The sequence below is a fragment of the Ursus arctos genome, unplaced genomic scaffold (genome assembly GCF_023065955.2).
Source record: "Ursus arctos isolate Adak ecotype North America unplaced genomic scaffold, UrsArc2.0 scaffold_22, whole genome shotgun sequence".
In the NCBI taxonomy this organism is placed as follows: domain Eukaryota; kingdom Metazoa; phylum Chordata; class Mammalia; order Carnivora; family Ursidae; genus Ursus; species Ursus arctos.
The window spans coordinates 23,817,238-23,827,115 of record NW_026622897.1 but is presented as its reverse complement, the minus strand read 5'-3'; positions in this window follow the sequence as shown (position 1 = coordinate 23,827,115).

Sequence of the window (9,878 nt, the reverse complement as noted above, 5' to 3'; positions counted from 1 at the left end):
ATTTGAAGTGGGTTTCTTGAAGGCAGCATGTGGTTGTATCTTGGTATTTTATTCAATCTCACAATCTTTGCTTTCTAATCGGAGTGCTGTGACCATTTACATTTAGTTGAGTCTTTCAACTTACTATTTGTTTTCTATTTGCTCCACCTGTTCTTTGGTTCATTTTTCCTCTTTTAATGCCAATTTTAGATTGAGTATCTTTATAATTTCATTTGAGAGTCATCTCACAATGATAAAAGGGTCAATTCATCAGAGGACGTGAGAATCCTACGTGTTCATATGCCTAGCAACATAGCTGATTTCTCTCTTTAAATCTCTTTCTCTCTCTCTCTCTCTCTATAAGATAGATAGATACAGATATATAAAATCCTCTAATGTACACACACAGATAGATATAAATATCTATGTAGACATATATATATTATATATTATATATATATATATATATATATATATATATATATATATATATATATGTCTATAGCAATTTACAAACTATCTTAGAGGTTACTTTCAGATTTATAGTGTATATCTTTAAGTTACCAACGTCTATCTTCAAATAATATTATATTACTTCACATAAAGTATAGGAGCCTTATGACAATATCCTTCTATTTCTCTCTTCTTGGCCTTTATACTATTGTTGTCATACATTTCCCCTCTTTATATGTTGTAAATTCCACAATGCATTGTTATTATTTTTGCTTAGTTACTTTTACTTACTTATTTATTAATTTTTTGGAAAAGATTTTATTTGTTTATTTTGAGAGAGAGAGTGCAAGCGGGGGGAGAGGCAGAGGCAGAGGGGAAGGGGGACTCTCAAGCAGACTTCTCACTGAGTGCAGAGCCCCACAAAGGGCTGGATCTTACGACCCAGAGGTGATGACCTGAGCCGAAATCAAGAGTTGGATGCTTAACCGACTGAGCCACCCAGGTGCTCTGCTTAGTCAGTTACTTTTAAAAAAGGTTTTTTAAAAAAGGGGAAAAAGTCTTGTATATTTATCCACATAGCTACCATTTCCAGTCCTCTTTAATCACTCGTGTAGATTCAAATTTTCACCTGGTATCCATATTTTTATTTATACACTTATAATAAACTCCATAATATGTTGTGGTTCGTTTTATTGGCACTGTCAATTACCTTTTCAGAAGGTTAAATAATAGACAAAAATATTTGTTTTTGATCCATGTGGTTATCATTTCATTCGTGTGTGTAGATCCTAGTTTCCAACGCGCTTCATTTTCCTTCTGCCTAGAGGACTTTTTTTTTTTTTAAACATTTATTGTGAGATTGGTCTCTATCTTACAATGATAAATTGTGATAAATTCTTTCAGTTTCTTGATGTCTGAAAAAGTCGGTTTCACTTTCTTTTTTGGAGAAGTGCTAGGGGTAGAATTCTAGGCGGAATTTTTTTTCCTTTCAGTGTTTCAATAATATTACTCCCCTGTCTTTGGCTTACAACAAGAAATTTGCAGGCGTTGTTATTTTGTTCTTCTGTACATGATTTTTTTTTCTTTTTTTCTTTTTTAAAGATTTTATTTATTTATTTGATAGAGAGAGACAGCCAGCGAAAGAGGGAACACAAGCAGGGGGAGTGGGAGAGGAAGAAGCAGGCTCTTAGTGGAGGAGCCTGATGTGGGGCTCGAACCCAGAACGCTGGGATCACGCCCTGAGCCGAAGGCAGTTGCTTAACCACTGCACTACCCAGGCGCCCCCATGATTTTTTTTTCTGACTACTTTTAAGATTTTCTCTTATCACATGTTTTAAGTAAATGATTAACTAGGATATGCCTAGGTGTAGTTTTCTTCATGTATCTTGTGTTTACGATTTATTGAACTTGGAGCGCCTGGGTGGCTCAGTCGGTTGGCTGTCCAACTCTTGATTTCTGCTCAGGTCATGATCCCAGGGTTGTGGAACTGAGCGTTGTGCTGAGCTCGGAGCCTGCTGGTGATTCTCTCTCTCCCTCTCCCTCTGCCCCTCCCCCACCTCTCTCTTTCTCTCAAAAAAAAAAAAAGATTATTGAACTTGCTGAATCTGCAGACTTAAAATTTTCATCAAATTTGGAAAATGTCCAGCCATTATTTCTTCAAATACTTTTTTCTGCCACACACCCCTTCTTTCCTTCTGGGACTCTAATTACATGTATATTGTGCTTCTTGAGATTTTCCTATAGCTTACTGATGCTCTATGGGTTTGTTTAATCTTTTTCCTCTAAATGTTTTATTTTGGATAGTTTCTATTCTAAATGTTTACTAATTTTTCTTCTGTAATACCTAATCTGCTGTTAATCTGATGCAGCAAATTTTTCATCTCAGACATTGTAACTGTTATAACGACCGTTTTAATAACTTTGTTTTCTAGGGCGCCTGGGTGGCTCAATCGGTTAACCATCTGACTCTTGATTTCAGCTCAGGTCATGATCTCAGGGTCATGAGATCAAGCCCCATGTCAGGCTCTATGCTTAGCACAGAGTCTGCTTGACATTCTCTCCCTTGCCCTCTACCCCTCCCCCAGCTTGTGCTCTCTCTCTCTTCTTTCTCTAAAATTAGTAAATGAAATCTTAAAAAAAAAAACACCTTGTTTTCTAATTCTATCATCTGTGTCATTTCTGAGTCAGTTTCATGTAATTAACTCACCTTTCCTCATTACAGGCTATATTTTCCTGCTTATCTGCATGTCTGTAAGTTTTGATTGAATTTTACTATTTTACTATGCTGCTGAATATTTTATATTTCTATAAATGCTCTGTAGCTTTGTTTTGCAATCCAATTAAATTGCTTGGAAATAGGCTGATCCTCTCCTGTCTTGTGTTCATGTTTACTTTATTGGTGTCAGAGCAGCATTTAGGACTAATACTTCCCCATTACTCAAGCAAAACCTTCTGAAAACTCCAGCGGATGCCTCATGAATTATGAAGTTTTGTGCTCTGACAGGTGAGAACAGGAGCTATTCGCAGCCCTGTGTGAACTCCAAACATTCTTCCTTCTAATTAATGTGGTTCTTTCCCTGACCTAGGGTAGCTTCCTCACATACATTCGCTAATGGTGACTCTTATTTACCCTAAAGGGGGAATCTTCTACAGCCTTGCCTCTCTCAATGCAAGGGTTTTCCTCTTGGTCCATTGCTCTGCAAACTCTAACCATTTTGTTCTTTTTACACTCCCAGCTATTCAGAGACATAACATATTCTGCCTGGGTCTCCCTCCCCACCTCAAAGGAGAGTTCCCCAGAAACTGTCTCCAGAACATAAATTGGTACCATCATAAGAGTTCCCTCATTTGTTTCTGACTTCTCAGGGATAATTTGCCTTTATTACCTGATTTTCAATTTTTTAAACCATTGTTTCTTATATTTTCTCTCATTTTTTTGATATTTTAGGTTCTGGCTCTTATATTTTCTCTCTTTTTTTGATATTTTCTGGTTCTGGCTCTTTTATCTTGTTCAGGAGCCAAAGTCCATTGAACCTTGACTAATATATACACCAACCTTGCCTTGCCTCTTGTTGGATAAATTCTGCTACCTCTGCTCCCATACTACTCCATAATCTTCATTCGATCAAAGAGATGATTTCAATAGAAATATCTTCCATATGTATCCCCAGCCTGCAGAAAACAGTAGTGACAATACAACACCGATCCACTGGTGTTCTCTTCACTAATATTATATCTCAAGGCCTTAGAGACGGAATGTCTTCTGGGTCCTTTCAAGGACATAGTTAAGGGTTAGTGAGTGGGTCACATATGATAAATCCACTCCAAGTTTCGTTCTGTAATCTTGGGATTTCTTTCTCCCTACATTTTCCCTAATGATGTCTAATAAACCATTAAAGTTGTTCTCAACCATTTAAGCTAACACGTTCAATTCAAAATCTCCACTAAGTGAACCCATATGAATCATCTTACCCCATCTAAGATTACATTTGTACTCTTACCTCAGCCAGCCTCTGATCATCTATTACCATATCTATTTCCCAGTTTTTAACCATCGAAATTTCGAATATCTTATCATTATTTGTGTTACTTCCACAGATTGACTTTGTAATCGCCTTCCTGGCATATCCAAGGATTTGACATTAGTTATAGATCTGAAGGCAGTGCGAGGTGGTTAGCACAGCCCATGATGACAAAATGTTACCTCTGCGGTAACATCACGCAGAAACAGCAGACTGAATGAGGAGGGGAGAAAGTCCCTTCCTGCTGAAACTTTGAGAATCGAGATGCATCAAACATTCCCCATACCAATTCTTCATACATCACTCTTTCCCAGTCAGTGTCCTTACTTCTACATAAGAATCCTCTTAAAGCAAAAATTCAACTTATTTTAGAGATCGGTGTCCCACTGCGAATTTTATATTCAGTTACCTCAGGCCTGTGGCTGTAAGAGATAGCACAGAAGCTACCTGATTACAGGATAATCTCATGTGCTAAAAATTTTAACTTTTGACTTAACATTTTCTTTCTTTAAAACTTCCAACAGAGTTAAGAACACCAAGATCAGTCCACAGTGCTTGCATGCCTCAGGCCCTCCACCGTGGAGGCCACCAATGCCTTGGGAAAGAAGGTCCTGTGGTAATTTATGTAACTGTTTCATCACTGTCCCTCATGGGCTACCTGAATCCTCTCCTCCAACACCAGCTAAACAATCATTGCCTTGCTGTCAAGTCCAACCACTTCAGATAACCAACCACCAGGTTCTCATTTCCTTGAGCGTTTACTGCTGGCAACCATTCCAAGTACCAATCAGTGCATCCAGCAAGGTCTTTAGATGCAAAGAGTAGAAGCTATTCTGGCACTTTAAGCTAAAAAAGGTAAGAATATTAGGTAACTCAGCAAATGTCCTCGAGGCCAAGAAAGCTAGACCCCGAAGGTAAGCAGCCAAAACAACGTCCATCCATGTAGCCTCACGACACTTAGGCTCACAACAGTTCACAACCAGAAACTCCACCACTCCCGAAGATCCGGAGACTTCTGCTGCTACACCTGCTTGAGGACTGATCACTCCTGTGTGGCTATCTCCTCATATTTCTGACTTCTGAATCCAGGCCTCATGAGGTGTGCCTGATTGCCAGAACCTAGATCACATGACTGCACCGTAGTTGGGTGAGGTCTGCAGTTGTGAATTTTCCAGCTTCTACCTTGGGAAGAGGGGATTCATAGTATGGTAACTTACCAAAATGTAAGGCAGAAATGAGAGCTGCAGGATGACCACAAAAAATTAATGTCCTCTCTACAACATTGTCATTTATAATCCTAGTGCACAATTATGGGTTAATATACATAGATACACAATTTCAGTTGCCCAAAGATCTCTGAGATTTAGGGTTCAGAAAAGCTTCAATCTAGATTTTGGATTCATACACTACTTTCCTGCACTAAAATGGAAGCACAGGTGATATAGAAAGAAGCCAAATTAGCCCGCAGTGAAGTCTCGCCTAAGACAAGAAAGCTAGACCTAGGGCCAAGAACGCCTCTCCATCCTGGAAGTCCCATCACTCTGTCACCATGCAATGTGCTTCAGTGGCCCTCGCTGCAATCTTGCATACTGGTTCCTCTATTTATAAAACAGTGTTTCTGGGTAGAAGAGTCCTGGAGAATGTCAGGTTGCCTCTGTGCCAAGATAGGATTAGGGTTCTCTGCATCTTGGTCACACCAATCACTCCCAGAAGAGACATAGGCTGGCTGTGGCTAAAATTAAGTGTTCAGCCCCACCTGACCCCAGTAGCCAAGCCCATCATGCCCACTTTTGGAACAGCTAATGTTCCCTGCCTCTTCTGGGGATCAGGTGGCTGGGGACCGCAGCCAGGGCTCTTCTGTATGGTGATGTGGACTCCGAGGTTTGCAGCGGAAGCAATATCACCTGGGATTAAAGGATTGCCGTCCCTTTAAATCTGATCTCTCTCAGAGTTATTAGTAGGCTGTTCTTTGGCCCCATTTCTCTATCATCATTCATTCAGGACAATAATTTGATCCAGAGAAATAGATCTCTGGGTTCAGGGGGATCTTTTCAAGCCAGAAGGGCTATGTGGGAAGATCATCATTAAGGGGACACATTCATAAAAAGCCTGATTTCCAGTTGCTCTTCTTAGACTCTGCAGAAAGAGAAGAGGTACATCCCCTGTTTCGGGGGACAGATAACTCAGCACAGACATGGCGGCTCCGATGGCTCTGTAAAGGACGGACATGTGACAAAGAGCAGGGAGCAGCTGACTCATAGCCAGACCACAGACTATGGTGCTGACGTCAAACCCACCTCTGTTCACCTCCAGGCAGGTCCTCGTGCCCTCACCCTGGGGCTATGTGAGCAGTTTCCTCACTGGTTCCTCCACCTTCAACAGTTCCCTTCCGCAACCCACTCTGAGCTCCCGTAACTCTTCCCAGAAACCTCCAGCAGCTCCCCCTGCTCCCACAAGCCCTTCTCAATCATTCTGTCAAGAAAATGTACAGCTTTCCACATCATGAAAGTTGTACTGTACGATCTGCTTAAAATAGACCAAAGCTGCTTCATATTCAGGAAATCTTTCATAGTAAGTCTTACTGTATCAATCCAAACAACATCCGCGCTGGCTTCTCCACTTCCTCACCTTTGCTCACACTTGCCTTGCTCTGAGGGCTGTTTCCTACCCCTCTCCCTCCATCATCATCTGCCCAAACCGTCTCGATTGTTTGAGGCACGATTTGAATGCCACCCACTAGCAGAATAATCTGCAGGTCTTTTTTTAAAAACATGGATTCCCCAAGGCCCTCATTTTCTAGTTCCTTAGTTCTGGGACAAAGCCCGGGAATCTATTTTTTATTGTCCCAAATGATTTTTACATCTCCCAGATTTAAGAACTACCCACTAGGGCTATGGATCCTAAACTTCTGGGTTTCACAGAACAGCCAGAGTTATACACATGTGTGCACGCACACACAAATGCAATTGAAGGACTCCGTGTAGGCTTCCAACTTTATATTTTGCTCAATAAGGATATTATAAAACATCAGGAGAAAAGCACATTGTTTTTTATGTCTCCTGAATAAAACCATCAGCCCAGAAGCATTCGTTGGTGGAATCTGAGCATGGGCTCAGCCCTTGCCCAGGTACAGGGAGGTGGGGGACACTGGAGAATGGTCCCTGCCTGAGGGGCCTACAGCCTAGGAAGCATGAGGGGCTCAGGATGCGAGTTATCAACTGAAGACCAATTCAAGTCCATTTCAATCAGTACTAGAGAAGGTCAGAGCAGGAGCTGACTCCCCGGGGCCAGGGCCACAGGGAGGACTTCACAGGGAGGGTGGAATGCAGCCAAAGTCCTGTGAATGGGAAGCCAAGGGATGTGACGGTGAGGGGGCAGCCTGCATGAGTAGTACCAGCCGAGAAGAATTTTGTCTCCTCAAAGACAGAACTTCAGTAGCCCTGTTCCGAAAAAAAACTTAACCCAATGAAGGGGGAAATAGAGGCAAATATCAGTGTTATCAACTGAGCTTTAAAATCAGGGTCTACAACTCTGCTGTGTCTCTATAATCTACAACCTGTATATAGTTTGTAGAAGTGTCGGGGCGCCTGGGTGGCGCAGTCGTTAAGCGTCTGCCTTCCGCTCAGGACGTGATCCCGGCGTTCTGGGATCAAGCCCCACATCAGGCTCCTCCACTGGGAGCTTGCTTCTTCCTCTCCTACTCCCCCTGCTTGTGTTCCCTCTCTCACTGGCTGTCTCTATCTCTGTCAAATAAATAAATAAAATCTTTAAAAAAAAAAGTGTAATGGAGCAGAAAGGGCAGGGGGCCTGGATTCATCTCCCAACTCTGCTTGGACAAGTCACATGACTACACAGAGTCTCAGTCTCTTCGTCTGAATGATGGAAATAATATCTGCCTTCCTGGGATGTTATCATGAGGTAAGAGGAGTGATTCAACTCAACCATTACCCTTTCTATGAAAGTTCTTTGTTCTCAGTCTCCTGATCCCCTAGTTGGAAACAATCACTTCCTGTCTTATGCCCTATTGCATTTTGTAGAGATTTCCAAACATCTTCCTCCATGCTTATATCCCTCTACCAGACTAAGAGCTCCTAGAGAAAAGAAATATATCTTGCTCATGTTACGTTCTGGTGCCTGATGCACTCCTAATACCACTAAAATCTCAATCAATATCCATCTGATGACAGAAAAAAATGAGTGTGCTTTATAATATAAATAGATATTATGTATATGTAAATATAAAGTATATATAGAAAAAATACACAGTGTAAAACACTATAAAAATGGTAGTAACTCCTGCCGTTCCTTTTAGGAACTTCTTGCATTTGCAGCATTTTCTTGTGCTTGTAATGGCTGAGTGGTCATATGACAAAGGTAATTCGCTAAAAGAGAATTCAGGGTAAGAACTGTAACGATAAAGCCTCCCTTTAAAGAAAACAGCCCCCTGAATTCTTGGAGTGGTGAAAGATAATCTTTTTAGGAGACCCCCTGACACTTTGTGATTATAGGTCAAAGACGGCCATCTTAGGGCAGCTCCACTCACGGAGTGGTGTTAACGCCATGGCCAAGGGTTCAACAGAGGCTGGTAATTAGTAAATGTATTCACTGTGCTTTGGTTTATATTTTCATTCCCAGAGGCGATTATTAAGGAAATATTTTGGCCTGATTATAGATAATAATAAACCAAAGTGCACTTGCATTTCCTTAAGTATGCCTGAAATTCACAGATCTAGCCAAGATCACTAGACATTTGTTATCACCTCTAATCACAGTGAGAACCTTATGTAAACAGCTAATTGGCCTGAATAGAAGGGCAAACGGGACCATGATTTGTGAACATATTCATTATCTTTGGTTGCTGTGGCTATTAGTTGACTTTGAGTCTTCTCTGGTCACGAAACTGGTAGAGACCTCCAAGATCATCTAGCCCAACTGGCTCCCAACACATAACTGCCTTTGCTGTATTGGCTGGATGTTTATCTGCCACCAAGAACTTTCAGTGACAAGGTGCTCTCATTTTCAGATGTTTGTAATAATTATGAAAATTGCTCTTGATTTGGCAGATTCCGGCTGGATGCTCAGCAAACCCATTTCCTCTTCTTCCTAGGAACACAGCAAGACTCTATCTCCTGGGTTTCCTTCAATGAGATGCAGCACGTGACTAAGTTCTAGCTAGTCTTGGCAGAAGCTTGTATCCCCCCTCTGGGCCTGGGCCACTGACATCTCTACTGTGTTCCCTGCCGCCCATCTGCCAGCTGGATGCAGAGGATTCAGAGAGGCATTAAGAGATGGCAGGGCCCCAAGAGACATGAGCAGACAGTTCTCCAAAGAAGACATCCAGAGGACCAACAGACACATGGAAAGATGCTCAACATCACTCATCACCAGGGAAACGCAAATCAAACCGACAATGAGCTATCACCTCACACCTGTCAGAATGGCGAAAATCAACAACGCAAGAAACAACAGGTGCTGGCGAGGATGTGGGAAAAAAAGAACCCCCTGTACTGTTGGGGATAATGCAAACTGGTGCAGCCACTCTGGGAAACCGTATGAAGGTTTCTCAAGAAGTGAAAAATAGACCTGCCTTAGGATCCAGTAATTGCACTACTAGGTATTTACCCAAAAAATATAAAAACACTAATTCAAAGGGATACATGCACAGTCGCATCTGTTTATTGCAACATTATTTACAACCGCCAATGGAGGTGACCCAAGTGTCCATCGAGAGATGAATGGATCAAGAAGAGGTGGTGTGGGGCGCCTGGGTGGCACAGCGGTTAAGCGTCTGCCTTCGGCTCAGGGCGTGATCCCGGCGTTATGGGATCAAGCCCCACGTCAGGCTCTTCTGCTGTGAGCCTGCTTCTTCCTCTCCCACTCCCACTGCTGTGTTCCCTCTCTCGCTGGCTGTCTCTATCTCTGTCA